Here is a 16,097-nt window from a genome sequence, read left to right as displayed (position 1 = left end):
AAAATGCCAAGGAAAGCGTTTTGTATAGTGGAACACCAGGTTTAACTCATAAGCAATAATGGGGGAAACACCTGTGCATAGTTAGGATGCTAAAAAGAGTTTCTAATACGAAGAATCTGAAGTCTAGGGAGGAAGCAAGCTCTGTGAGTCTATGTTGGGGAGACACGGCATAGGAGAGAACAGATAATACCAAACATGCACTAAAGCTGGATCCACATTTTTGGGTGGTGATGAAGTCTTAGTTACAATGGGAATGGTGGACCCCAAAGTTATTAAAGGATTTTAGACTGTGAGCTATCTGTACCCAGCTAATTATGACCTTGGTTCAGGGTTTTAAACGGCTCACTTGAGTTCATTTAGGTAAAGCACCCAGCACACCCCTGATACACTGTAGATCAGCAATGCTGGCTGCTACTGTTATTGTTCAGGATCTTCACATGGTGTTTTTGAATAAATGCTAGCTTCTCTTTTTATAGTAAATTTTTAAAATTGCATATTAGTAAAGTTCCCCATGCACCAGAGATGAGTAAAAATAGCTAATACTTTTTAAGCACACACTTTGCCAGGGTGTAAAGTTAACTCATTTAACCTTTTCAATAATTCCTTAAAGAAGATGCTATCATCATTTCCATTTTACAGAGAAGCTAAGTAGCTTGTATAAGGTCACAAATTGAGTAGCTGTTAAAGGTAAAATTGAACTTATTTCCTTGAGTACCATCCCATAATGATCAATATAGGAATGAGACAACCCATTTGTCTGATGCATATAATACTGGACTAGAAACATGAAATATATATATACGTGTGTGTGTGTGTGTGTAGCAAAATATCTAATGTCAATTCCCAACAAAGAGAATCCTTGGAAACCTGTGTTAAATCCAGCTCAACGCAGAGGGAAGGAACTATGACGAAGAAGCAGAAAGTATTCAGTGGGTGAGGTGCTAATCCTCTCTACATATTAGACCTGGAAGAGTTGGAATGTTCTCAAAGATGTTCTCAATCAATAGGGAAATGTCAAGACCAGAGGGAAAAGCTGATTGAGAATGGATGCATCAGAAGTGCTTACGATTAGATTACAATAAACCAAGTGGGAAACGCTGGAGGTTAGGACACACTGATTGCAAAATTAGTAGCAATATGAAATGTATAACCTTGAATGCCTCAAAGGTCAAAACAAAAATCTGAGGAAAGTATGGGAGACAAGTAAAACCAGAAAAAGATGGAGGAAAAATACATTGTAAAGGTGGGGGGAGGGTTGCCTAACCAACTATGGACCAAGCACTTAGTTTTGGTATCCAGCCTTTAGGATACATATAAAATTTCCATTTCACATGAGAACACTGACGTTTAGAAAAGCAAAGTGAGTTTCCAAAGGTTATCCAAGTATAATGCAAATTTGGAGCACAACTACTGAAAATCAGAATTGAGCTATCCAGACTTACAAATGCATGATCTTTTCATTCCCAGGGATTGCCTCTGAAGCGAGAACTGTAACTGTATGGAAAGCATGTCCAAGAGGTTTAACTTGGAGAAGTAAATGCTGTGCAACCTTAAGCCTTTTCTTTCCTACCATCCAAATGGGATTTCTCATGCTTCAGAATCTCCATTGTATTTTGAGAGCACCAGTTATGGGTCACTCAGATAGTCACAGCTTTGTATGAGTTACTTGTAGATCCTGTGTCTTTTTACCATTTTTGTGGTTTTCATGGCACCAAGTACAAGGTGAGCTGGTGAGTGGTAGAGTATGAACAAACACCAAAAGAAACACACATTTCCTTATTTATTTAGCAAAGGAAGCCAAAGGGAGGCAGCAGAGTGGAGCAGTTAGAGCTTGTCTCATCACAACTTTTCTAACAGGGGCTCATGATCACCAGTTATATTAATCATGTAAAGTAACATCTTTCTGTAACCGATAAGCTTAATTTTAGGCTGTGCCACATCATTTTATATTTGAAGTTCATATCACTATTCTGGAAGAATGAAAGCCCTTTAAGGGGATATTTATGGACATTGGGAAGTCACGATTCTCTAGCTATCCCTAACAACTCCAAACTTTTAGGGTCTGTTCCTTGGAATATCTCATTCCTAGCACCAAATTAGTTTTCAGCTAGGGTCCTTTGGGTTGAAATCAATGGAAAGCCCAACTCTGAATAACTTAAGCAATAAGGAAAATTTATCATCCCATAGAAACATTAGTGTAAATCCTAAATAAGGTGGCTCCTGCAGTGGTCAACTCAGTTACTGAACATTATCGTGGACCTCGGTTCTTTCATCCTCAACGTGTAAGCTTTATTCTCAAAGAAACTCCTCTAATGACTGAAAAATGCTTCTCTGTTTCCAGTTTCCCAAATAAGCACAATTACATCATTCTTGTCTGTTATTAAAAGGAGGAAAGTCCTTCCCAGAAGCCCTTCATCAGACACCCTGTTTCACCTGAGTGGCTTTGCTGGGCTCACATGCAATTTGAAAAATGTAAACTCAATGAGAGATGATGTTTGTCTTGTTTACATCTGTATTCTCAGAACTCAGAACCATATTTGATACCTGGATTATTTAAACAACCTATAGAAACCTATTTCATTTTAGAATATAGTAATAACAATAATAAAGTCATAGCAGTCTATAGCATAGACTATGGACTATAGAGCCAAATGAGCTGGGATTTTTTTTCTCTCTTTTTGGATGAACAAAAATGGATTAATCATATTCCTACATTGATGACACATTCTTATTGCTCCATGTATAGCTTGTTTATTCACTTAATTTCTAATAATGTCATAGAACCTGATGAACTCACTTCTCAAAACAAAAGTTAGGGTCTTGACACTAGCCTACCTCTAACTTTGACCATTCACATTCCATATCTGCCGCACTCAAGACAATTGTCATAATTCATTGTGTCACACTACTCCTTTGGTTTTCTTTTTTTAAGTTTATTACAACTGCATGTATTTTAAAAAATATTTTATTTAGTTGTTTTCAAATTCATAGGTAATTTAAATGTACCAGCTTATAAGTAATTTTGAGATTCACTTTTTTACTTAATATTATATTTGTTAATATTACCCATCTTTTTGCATGTCACTGTAGTCCATCCACTTTGATTGCTCTATAATAGTCCATTCAAGGAATAGACCCCCATAGATTCTCCTATTTTCCTTCTGATGATTATTTGAGCCATTTGATTTTTGCTATTGTGAAAAAAGTTGCTATAAACATTCTTGCAGAACTCCTGTTATACACATGCAAGAGTTTCCCTTGAGTATTTATGTGTCAGCGTGGATTTGCTGGATCATAAGGCACATGAATATTTAAATCAAGTAGATAAAACCAAACTGTTTCCCAACGTGGTTGACCCAATTTACATATATAATAGCAACATCTAAGAGAGCTTGTTTCTCCATATTCTCCAGTATGTGGGATTACTGTTTCCCTGATTTCATTTTTTCTATTAAGTTATTTGTGCTTTCTTTACTGATTTGTAGAATGCTGCACACACACACACACCATATTCTTGCCGCTGCTGCTGCTGCTGCTAGGTCACTCCAGTCGTGTCCGACTCTGTGCAACCCCATAGACAGCAGCCCGCCAGGCTCCCCCGTCCCTGGGATTCTCCAGGCAAGAACACTGGGGTGGGTTGCCATTTCCTTCTCCAATGCATGAAAGTGAAAACTGAAAGTGAAGTCGCTCAGTCGTGTCCGACTCTTCACGACCCCAGGGACTGTAGCCTACCAGGCTCCTCCATTCATGGGATTTTCCAGGCAAGAGTACTGGAGTGGGGTGCCATTGCCTTCTCTGTCATATTCTTGATACAATCCCTTTTTTGTCTATCTCTTATATCTGATACAAGAAATATAATCTATCTGTGCCTTTGTTTTTCACTCTATAAAAAAAGGGAAATATGTTACCTGCCTGATTAATTTTATGGGCTGACTTGACTGAGCTAAGTGATACCGAAAAGCTAGTAAACATTATTCCTGGGCGTGCCTGTGAGGGGCTTCTGGAAGAGACGAGCATTAGAATCAATGCACTATGTAAGAAAGTCACCCTGACCAATGTGGGTCGGCAGTGATTCAATCCACTGAGGGCCTGAATCGGTCCCTGCTTGAGCCAAAACATCCATCTTCTCCCACCCTCAGACATTAGTACTCCTGGTTCTCAGGCTTTCAGATTCAGACTGGGACTTGTACCATTGGTTCTCCTGATACCTCAGGCCTTCAGGTTTAGACTAAAATTACACTGGCTTTCCTAGGCCTCCAGCTTATGGATAACAGATCAAGGGACTACTCATCCTCCATAACCACATGAGCCAACTCCTCATAATAAATCTCTTTCTATATATTTCTATCTCTTTCTCTATGTCTATCTATCTATCTATCATATGGGTTTTGTTTCTCCCTCGAGAACCCTGAGTAATACACTACCTAGTAAGACTGTATTGAGAAATGTATTATTTAATATATTTGGATTAATTCAAATATTATCTGTTACATAGTAAATACAATTAAAGTATTAGCTTTTATTATTATATGGAACTTGCTATGTACCAGGCATTATAATAGCTTATCTAATTTAATCTCATAAAATCCTATGAGGTATCAATGTTATTATTCCCACTTTACAAATAAGCAAGTTGAAGCTTAGAAAGGTTAAATAATTTGACCAAGCTTATACAGCTAAGATATAGTAGGGCTAGATTGTATACCCAAACTGTCTGAAACAGAGTTTCTGTTCTTAACCCGTCTACCATACTGATGCTTTTTACATCATGAAACTGAAAAACTCTTACAAAAATCTTCAACAAGGCAAGACAATGGAAAATAATGCTTTGACTGCTATGTTCATTACATATTTGGAAAACGTAGTTTCTACCTTGCAAAATAATTAGTAGAACTCAGAATGATCAATATAATATATATGTATGCATAATAACTAGCATATAATAGGTGGTTAATAAAGGGTAGCTATGATTATGGAGAAGGCAATGGCACCCCACTCCAGTACTCTTGCCTGGAAAATCCCACGGACGGAGCCTGATGGGCTGCAGTCCACGGGGTTGCTAAGAGTTGGACAGGACTGAGCGACTTCACTTTCACTTTTCACTTTCATGCATTGGAGAAGGAAATGGCAACCCACTCCAGTGTTCTTGCCTGGAGAATCCCAGGGATGGCGGAGCCTGGTGGGCTGCCATCTATGGGGTCGCACAGAGTCAGACACGACTGAAGCGACTTAGCAGCAGCAGCAACAGCTATGATTATTATCTCATAATATCTCACAAATATCGTGTGACAGATCTTTCTCCTCGTTTTATAAATAGGAAAAGTAAAGATCTAAACTAAAAGGGTAAGTTGCCCAAGGTTATACATTGCAGAGTGGTTATAGACCATATACCTGTCTAATTGTAAAGACTGTGTATATCTGAAATATGCTATATCAGACTTCTAAAAAGGCTGAATTTCTCTAATCCAAATGACAAGCACTATATACCATAAATGGGAAAATGTGAAGACGGACATTGTTATTATTAAAAACTGTCCAGCATGAAAAGATACTCAACATTACTACTTATTAGAGAGATGCAAATCAAAACTACAATGAGATATCACCTCACACCAGTCAGAATGACTATCATCAAAAAGTCTACAAATAAATGCTGAGAGGGTGTGGAAAAGAGGAAACCATTCTACACTGTTGGTGGGAATGTAAATTGGTGCAGCCACTATGGAGAACAGTATGGGGGTTTCTTAAAAAAAACTAAAAATAGAGTTACTATACAATCCAGCAATCCCACCCCTGGGCATATATCCAGAAAAGATGAAAACTCTAATTTGAAAAGATACATGCATCTCAGTGTTCATAGAAGCACTATTTTCAATAACTAAGACATTGAAGGAAAAGCTATGACAAATCTAGACAGTGTATTAAAAAGCAGAGACATCACTTTGCTGACAAAGGTCTGTATAGTCAAAGCTATGGTTTTTCCAGTAGTCATGTATGGATGTGAGAGTTGGACCATAAAGAAGGCTGAGCACCAAAGAATTGATGCTTTCGAACTGTGGTGCTGGAGAAGACTCTTGAGAGTCCCTTGGACAACAAGGAGATCAAATCAGTCAATCCTAAAGGATATCAACCCTGAATATTCACTGGAAAGACTGATGCTGAAGCTCTAAGTCCAGTACTTTGGATACCTGATGCAAAGAGACAACTCACTGGAAAAAAACCCAATGCTGGGAAAGATTGAGGGCAAGAGGAGAAGGGGGCAACAGAGGATGAGATAGTTGAATACCATCAGTGACTCAGTGGACATGAGTTTGAGCAAACTCTGGGAGATACTGGAGGACAGGGAAGCCTGGCGTGCTGCTGTTCATGGTGTCGCAAAGAGTTGGACACAACTGAGCAACTGAACAACAAAGACATGGAATCCACCTAAACACCTGTTGACAAATGAATGGATAAAGAAGATGTGGTGCGTATATATAATGGGATATTACTCAGCCATAAGAAAACAATGAAATAATACCACTTGCAGCAATATGGATGGTCTTTCATACTAAGTGAAGTCAGTCAGTGAAAAATAAATATCCTATGATATCACTTATATGTGGAACCTTTAAAAATGATACAAATGAACTTACAGAAGAGAATAGACTCACATAGAAAATAAACTTAAGGTTACCAAAAGGGAAAGGGAAAGAGCATAAATTAAGAGTTTAGAATTAACAGATACACACTACTATATATAAAATAAACAACATAGATCTACGGTATAGCACTGCTGCTGCTGCTGCTAAGTCACTTCAGTCGTGTCCGACTCTGTGCGACCCCATAGACAGAAGCCCACCAGGCTCCTCTGTCCTGGGATTCTCCAGGCAAGAACACTGGGGTGGGTTGCCATTTCCTTCTCCAGTGCATGAAAGTGAAAAGTGAAAGTGAAGTCGCTCAGTCGTGTCCGACTCTTAGCGACCCCATGGACTGCAGCCTACCAGGCTCCTCCGTCCATGGGATTTTCCAGGCAAGAGTTCTGGAGTGGGGTGCCATTGCCTTCTCCGACTGTATAGCACAGGGAACTATATTTGATATCTGGTAATAACCTCTAATGGAAAAGAATACATACATATGTGAAAATCAATATATATATATATATGTATATATATATAGCTGAGACATTTTGCTGTACAGCAAAATTAAACACAACATTGCAAATTAACTATAAGAAAATGTCTTAAAAAGAATACACATACACATACATGAACAACTGAATCACATTGCTATACACCTGAAACTAACACAACATTATCAATCAACTACACTTCAATTTAAAAAAAAAAACAAAATGGTCTACCAATAATAGAAAAGGATTAGTTAAAATTTCAGGCAAATCAATCTGCTTAAACATTTAACTATAAATTTTTACTCTTGAGAATCAGATCACTGTTTCATGATGCAAAGAAGAAAGACATTAACATATATTCAGGGCACATCAATAAATACATATACACTATAGTGACTATGATAAATATCAAGAATGGGAAACGTTAGAATATCAAATCCCATTGTATAACATTAATTTTCTAATGATCTACTTCATCCTCTTTACCTCTACCTACTTAAAAAATATGATAATCATCTCCAAATACATGAAAGTCTTTATGACAAATGATGAATTAGATTTGTTCCATGTGGCTAAGACACTAGTGGTCTAGAATGTATAATGAGAATAATTTTCTTAACAATAATAATAAGCTAATATTTATTAAGCTTTTATTATCTAGCCAGCACTGTATTAAGTACTTTATGTGATTCCTGGGTCACAAGATTCCCTGGAGGAGGGCATAGCAAACCACTCCAGTATTCTTGCCTGGAGAATTCCAGGGACAGAGGAGCAGAGTCAGACACAACTGAAGTGACTTAGACACACACATATAAGTCATGTCATTTTAAAAGTTAAGGATTAGATGAAAAGCAAAATTGTTTCAGGAAGGTAGGTGTAAGTATGAGGTAGAAAACTGAACTGAATAATTTTTTAGATTCTCTAGCCACACAATTCTGTAACTCTGTATTTCCCTTGTTCCAAAAAATATCAGCAGTTCCTAAAGCAATTAAAACAGAAGTAGCTTCAGCTACCTGATTTTTCTCTTTCCCAGTGTCTTTATTCCCTCTCCTACTCAATATGCTGATTTGAATAAGCTTCGATGCCACTCAAAACTGAGGCATGAAATGCAAGCGTTCCCACCGAGCTCTTTACAATTGGTGCTGAAATCTCAAACCATGATGTAGCATGAACCCATCTCCCAAGTATATCATATGCTCTACCTACCATTTCATCAGGGAAAGAAGATCATCTATTTTTCTGCTTGAAATGATTTAATTTCCTACCTTCAGCTGGATAATTTATCCATTTCAATAACAAAAGATATAATTTCACTTCTGTTTATTCTGTCTACCAAATACTGAGACATTCCATCCACTAATTACTGAAAGGAGTAAGACAAGTACCAACTGAAGATACAGTCATTCTTTTTCTTTTTTAATTGTGGTAAGAACATTTAACATGAGATCCACCTGTGTAACAAAATTTTGAGTGTTCAATACATTATTGTATACACAATACATTATTGTAGACAACCTACCTGTTGTACGGGTAGATCTTTAGAACTTATTCATCTTGCATAACTGAAAGTTTGTACTATTTAAACGATAAGTCCCCATTGCTCCCTCCCTCCAGCCCCTGGCAACCATCATTCTACTTTCTGCTTCTGTGAGTTTGACGATTTTAGAAACCTTGTAGAAATTGGAAACACGCACTGTTGTCCATCTCTGCACATGCGCGCATGCATGCCCAGTTGCGTCCAACTCTTTGAGACCCCCTTCTACGACTGCTTATTTCATTTAGTATAATGCACTACAGGTTCGCCCTTGTCATCACATACTGCAAGACTTCCTTCTTTTTTTACATGTTATATCATTAGAAAAAATTCATGCCTGATTTTGTGAACTTTTTCAAAATTGTAATATATTGTAAATCTTTTTCTCATCCTAAATATATATTGGTTTCCATGCCTCAGTAAAAGACCTTCAGTACCTGATTCTTTCATAAAAATCTATTGAATTATTCAATTCTATACTTTGGGAAGATTTTTATAACTAAAATGGTTTTAAAAGAAATCACTCATGGCCATTTTCACATTACGCAGCTTCTGGCAAGGTTACTTCCACAGAGAAGGTGGATTCCATAGTCACCAGATTCCACTTATCCTGCATAGTTGAATGGAAAATGTCAAATAATTATTACAAGCTTGGATAGTAAGCATTACAATCCAATTCGTGTTTTATGAGACAGGAGTAGGTCATCCAAACAGTAGAAAACCAAGACAATACCTTGTGCAACAATGAAAAAGCTTTAAACTTTCAGTGGTGCCACTGTTCCCTAAAGTGGCATTGCATCAGATTGGTCCACGGAGCTTTGAAAATAACATATACGAAAGGGTCACATTTGGACTTTCTAATTCAGGAGGCTTAGAGAAAGCCCAGAAACCAGAACTGATCAGTCTGACGTGTGCCTCTCCAGTGGAGAAGCACTGATTTGCCTGGTAAAGTCCAAAGTTTGAAGTATGGTCACTAGAGTCATGATGACTGGCTCCTGCTCAGAACCGTCTCCAAACTACCTCAACACTTAAGCCTAAGAACTAGTGAGCTACTTGGGGTTTCTTGGAAACACTGTGCCTTTGCTCATAATGTTCTTTTTCCTGGAATAAACTTTTCCCCTTGTATAACTGGAGCATTCTATTCCTATTTCAAGACAAAGCCCCCAAATCATCCACTTTCTCACACTTCCCTAGCGACCCCCAAGAAAAATTAATCACATTCTATTCTAAGCCTCCAGCCTAGTTTGTATATATATTTATAACATATAATATATTATATACATATATACATAATAAAATATAATATTGGAGAAGGAAATGGCTGCCCACTCCAGTATTCTTGTCTGGGAAATTCTGTGGACAGAGGAGGCTGGCAAGCTAGAGTCATGGGGTCGGAAAAGAGTTGGATATGACTGAGCAGCAACAAATAATATAATAGATACATTGTTATTGTTGTTTAATTACTAAGTTGTGTTCAAGTCTTTTGCCATCCCATGGACTCTAGCCTGCCAGGCTTCTCTGTCCATGGGATTCTCCAGGCAAGAATACTGGAGTGGGTGGCCATTCTTTTCTTCAGTGGATCTTCCTGACCCAGGGATCAAAACCAGGTTTCCTGCATTGCAGGCAGATTCTTTACCATCTGAGCCACCAGGGAAGTCCTCTTTTGGGCTCAAGTCATTACAATTGCTGACTTCTCTGTCTTCCCCAGAAGGCTAAGAAATATTGTAAGAAAGAGACTCAGGCACCTGAGTGTATGTGTGTGTGTGTGCGTGTGTGTGTGTGTGTATGTGTGTTTAGTCACTAAGTCGTGTCTGACTCTTTGCAACCCCATGGACTGTGGCACACCCATGGACTGCGACACTTCCCTGTCCCTCACTATCTCCCAGAGTTTGCTCAGATTCATGACCATTGAGTTGGTGGTGCTATCCAACCATCTCAATCCTCTGCCACCCTCTTCTCCTTTTGCCTTAATGTTTCCCAGCATCAGGGTATTTTCCGATGAGTCAGCTCTTCCCATCAGGCAGCTAAAGTATTGGAGCTTCAGCTTCAGCATCAATCCTTTGGAAGAATACTCAGGGTTGATTTCCTTTAGGATTGACTGGTTTGATCTCCCTGCACCTTTATTTTAGGTGACTCTGACAGTCTATCAGTTGTATCTAGAATGTAACTCAAAACTTACCTCACATCAATTTGTTTAAAATGTATTTATTTTGAAAGATGTAAATATAGTTTTTCTTAAACTAATATCATGTGGAAAACACTGTCATGAGATGCTTATACTACAATAAGAGGAGTTTGAGAATTAGGCGCTAGGAACCATTTCATCAAGAAGATATCTTCTGAGGGACTTGAGCAGAATGAAAGATCTTTTATAATCTGCTCATGGAGATCCAAACACAGGAACCACCACAGGAGATCCAAAGATGCCTGAGATATGACTCTTGCCCTCAAGGATTTGGCAAGCTAAATTAAATAACTCAAAAACTAAGAGAGAAAAATCATCAGTGTTAATCAGTACTCTTCAGACATAAATGTGTGACCAGAAGCCATCTTTGTACTGTGTCAAAGAAACTTAAACTTATGTTTTCTCTTTATTTCTTCTTTTTGTGATTGTGAATCCTGCTTGACTAAAAGGATGTTTTGTCAGATTGTTTAACTCATTCGTTAATTCATTAATTCAACAATATTTCCTGATCATGTCCCACACCAGGCACTTTGCTAATAATACCAGAAAACAAGACAAATACTTTTCCTTAGAGTCATTTTTAATGAAAACAGATAAATAACACACACATAGTCAACCTAAAAACAAAGCAAACTGAACTCTGCGTGGGGGTCATGAAAGACTTCTCAAGGAAGACATTTAACTTGAGTCTTCACAGAGGAGTTGGAGTTTGCCAGAAATATCATTATTGAGGCAATGATAGAATTGGATATGGAATTTGTTTTTGCTGTGCATTCTAACTAATAAAAGCCTCCAGCTGTGCACACACAACTAACAATCCGTAAAGGTGACAGCGTTCCTAGAGAGGGGTGTTGGGTGTTCTGCCATTTTCCTGTCTAGAATCCCTTAGATTATTTCCCTAGGCACTTGCATTTTTTAAAAAAAGTTTTCCCAGTATAGATCCTCTGGAGTGCTAGGGGCCAAATTAGTCATTTTTTTTTATATTTTATACCTGTTGACTAAAGGATTTTCAACAAACTTTTGTATGAGTTTGTGTGTGAAAAACACCTGAGGAATTATTTTTTAATGCCATAAAAACTTTGACTTGGAAATAAATATATTGTCTCCAGAATTTGCAAGCATGGGCATTTCGGTCCTTTCCTTTAAAAAGTGAGGCTCCATGGAGAAGAAAAACTCTCACAGTATTTTCAAAAAGTAGACGATATTTCAGTGAACAGTCAGTGAAAGTATTTCAAATTCCTAGCTGAAAAAAATGAAAAGGAAGACATTCAACATACCAATTTTTCAATATTTTCTTCTTAAGCTTGATTTTTCTAACCATAAATGTATAGAGTCGCATGGTGGAAAACCGGAACATACAGAACAAAATGATAATGATCCGGCTTGCTGTCATTTGCTGCACAACTTCTCTGTGCCCAGTCCTGTCCTTCACATACATTACATCACATCATCCTCACCACAACTCTGTGAATCAAGTATTCGAATTGTCTTTGTTTTACAATAAAGAGGCTGAAGGCAGTCCCAGAGATACCAGGAGGGGTAGCACCAGATCACAAACTTGAGATGTCTGATTTCAAAGCCCTCCTGCTTAAGATCTTCCATCAGGCCACCAACACCTCATCTAGGCGCACGTTTTCCTTAAACATTCCATTACGTATTTACATCGGGCACTGCATCAGGTGCTAGAGGCAGCCAGGTAAGTACAGTCTCTGCCATCACAGAATCGATGTTCTAGTGGAAATGGTAGACATTGCACAAGTAATTAGGGATGTGAGTATAAAAAAGGAAACGTGAGGGGTGGTTTGGGAGTGTATAATACAGGAACCAAATCTAGTCATCTGAATCCCAGAACATATCCCCAAGTCACCTATCGATACACTTGCTTACATAGTTCAGTCATACTGTTTCTGAATTTTCAGTGTTACTTTGTTAATCTAACATTATATCCCAAGCATTTCCTGAGTAATTAAATGTTATTTGTTTTACCTCCTTATATAATTTTTAAACACAGGAATGCATCCATTAACCATTTTCTATTACTGTATATTCTGTCAGTTTTTTATTTTTCTTTGTTATAAAAATAATATAATAATATCATTTGCATAAAGTTTTTACTGTATGTCAGATAGTTTTCTTGGAAAAAAGAACCTCCAAAATTGGAAGGCTGCAGATACCTAGAGTATTAGAAGATTTCAAAAATACATTTGCTACATCAGCGAATGTATAAATTAAAGGTCAAAAAATTATCACTGTTGCAATTTGAAAGAGATATGTGGTTATTCTGAAGGAGAAAAATGTGCTTCTAAATAGTTCTTGTTATAACTCAAGTCCAAATTGTTAATATTGACTGTAAAAAATGAAAAGCAGTGGACACTATCATCAATTACACGTTCTGTAATTTTGTACAGAATCACATTCCTTCATTAGCATAAACCAGAACCTCCTCCTTGATCATCACTGCCCAGCATCAAGACTGACTGCCACAAAATCACCAAAAAGAAAGGCCAGCTGTGAATTTCACACATACTCCCTGTTACCTCATCAAGTGAGGAGAGCTCTGGGGATCAGCTATGCGGCCTCGGACACATTTCTTAACTCCTTAGGTTCCAATTTCCACATCTAAAAAGCTGGGAATAGTATCTCCAGCTTCACGTCTTAAGAGTATTAAAAGGGACAGCATCACGTGCTGCACACGTGTGCAGCAGGTACCGTCAGGTCCTTTGCACACTACATGCAATATCCAGCAGTGGTGCCTCAAGCATCAGATCATATATCAAGAAAGGAAAATGTGGTCGGTAGGAAACAGAGGATGAGGGAACGACGGCTGAAGAGACAGAGTTTCTACTACTTAGAACAGATGTCTACACCCCCATGTTCATAGCAGCATTGTGTCCATAAGCTGATGAATGCTACATATATAAATATTTTTCAACCATCAACAAGGAAATCCTGCCACTTGTGACAACGTGGATGAACCTTGTGGCATTATGCAAAGTGAAATAGGTCAGAGAAAGACAAATACTGTATGATCTCACTTATAAATGCCATCTAAGAGAACAAACTCATAGAAAAGGAGATTCGTTTTGTGGTTGCCAGAGGCAGGGAGTGAGAGTAGGGGAGTAAGATAAGTATGGTCAAAAGTCATACACTTCCAGGTGTAAGATAAACAAGTACTGGGGATTATTTTGCTCAATGGCTACACTTAACACTCCTGAATAGTATATTTAGAAGTTGCTAAGACATGTGCACCCGTGGCTGATTCATGTCGATGTTTGGCAAAAACCACTACAATATTGTAAAGTAATTAGCCTCCAATTAAAATAAATTATTTTTTTTAAAGTTGCTAATAAAGTAGATCCTAAGAGTGTTCATCACAAAGAAAAAAAATTTTCCTCTTTTTCTTTTTTTGTATCTTTATGACATAATGAATATTAAGCTTATTGTGATAATTATGTCAAGATATATGTAAGTCACATCATTATGCTGTACACCGTACACTTGTACAGTATATGTCAATTATACCTCAATAAAACTGAAAAAAAAAGATGTGGAGTTTCTTCTTGAGGTGATAAAAATGTTCTAAAATTGACAATGGTGATGATTACACATATCTGTGAATTCATTAAAAGCCACTGAATTTTTTTAATTAAGTAACTTTAATTGAAGGATAATTTCTTTACAGTATTGTGGTGGCCTTTGGCATACCTCAACATGAATCACCCACAGGTGCACACATGTCCCCCCATCCTGAACCCCCCTCCCACCTCCCTCTGGGTTGCCCAGAGCACCAGCTTTGAGTTTCCCTGCTTCATGCATTGGACACTGATCATCTATTTTACATATAAGCCATTGAATTTTATACTCTAAATGGGTGAATGGTATGAGACATAAATTATACCTCACTAAAGCTGTGAGAAAAAGAGAAAAATAAGTTATTAATGGCAATTTCACCTTAGTTCACATTCTGGTTAATGTGAGATTATATTTTGATTCATTTGATAAATGTTTACTAGGCACCTGATTCAAACGTGCCAAGAATGATACTAGATGGCAGAGACAGAGCGGCATGTAAGCCAAACAAAGCCCAACCCTATAGGAGCTAACAACAGGCCAAAACCATAGGCATATATAATAAATATCAGGCATGGTAAGTGCTATAAAAAAATAGAGAAAAGGATCGAAAGCTATTTTAGATAAGGTGATGAGGGTAACAGCTCTGATGAGCGGAATACCTGAGGAGTTACCCAGGAACAGAAAGAAAACTGAATAAAATAAAAGAGCATCGGGAGCAGCAGAAATGGTGAACATAATAGACCTTGGTGGGGGGTGGGGGGGTTGGGAGGGGGAATGAGTGTGGTAAAGTCAAGAAATAGAGAAAATACTGGTGGACCTGGAGCAGACTGAGTTCCTGCCTCTAAGTTTGTGCTTTTGTTAGCCTTGATACCTGCTTGGACCTGTTTTACAAAATGGCACAATCTCACCAGAAATAATTTGGTGTTATATAGTACCACATTGGAGAAGGCAATGGCAACCCACTCCAGTACTCTTGCCTGGAAAATCCCATGGATGAGGGAGTCTGGTAGGCTGCAATCCATGGGGTTGAGGAGAGTCGGACACAACTGAGCGACTTCATTTTCACTTTTCACTTTCCTGCATTGGAGAAGGAAATGGCAACCCACTCCAGTGTTCTTGCCTGGAGAATCCCAGGGACGGGGGAGCCTGGTGGGCTGCCATCTGTGGGGTCGCACAGAGTCGGACACGACTGAAGTGACTTAGCAGCATCAGTACCACATTGGGCGTCCCTGGTGGCTCAGAGGTTAAAGCATCTGCCTGGAATGCGGGAGACCCAGGTTCAATCCCTGGGTCAGGAAGATCCCCTGGGGAAGGAAATGGCACCCCACTCCAGTATTCTTGCCTGGAGAATCCCATGGACGGAGGAGCCTGGTGGGCTGCAGTCCATGGGGTCACAAAGAGTCAGACACGACTGAGCGACTTCACTTTCTTTCTTTCAGGACCACATTGGTAAACTTGGAATACAACCAAAATAGCCCATCTTAGACCAAAAAGGCAGAAAATTTTCTGTCAGTGGTCTTCCTTCTTCTTTTGGAATAAATTTCTTTTGGTATTCTTTTCCAGTTTTGTTGAGATATGTGACCTACAACATTGTGTAAGTTTAGGTTGTACAGCATTATTTGACTTACATGTATCGTGAAATGATTACCAGAGTTAAGTTTAGTTAACGTCCATTATCTCACAAGGATCCCTTT

The 16,097-nt window shown here is 38.3% G+C and overlaps 1 non-coding gene across 1 annotated transcript; it reads left to right on the top strand.

The window, feature by feature from the left end:
* Positions 1-15,629: 15,629 nt before the first annotated feature.
* On the top strand, positions 15,630-15,702 carry TRNAS-GGA (transfer RNA serine (anticodon GGA)). The gene has a single exon. It is a non-coding gene; the product is annotated as a tRNA-Ser (tRNA).
* The last annotated feature ends 395 nt before the right edge of the window (positions 15,703-16,097 follow it).

Source organism: Bos mutus, chromosome 29 (assembly GCF_027580195.1).
Source record: "Bos mutus isolate GX-2022 chromosome 29, NWIPB_WYAK_1.1, whole genome shotgun sequence".
NCBI classification, from domain to species: Eukaryota; Metazoa; Chordata; class Mammalia; order Artiodactyla; family Bovidae; genus Bos; species Bos mutus.
Note: the sequence above shows the minus strand (reverse complement) of the source record. Positions and strands in the feature narration are given on the sequence as shown.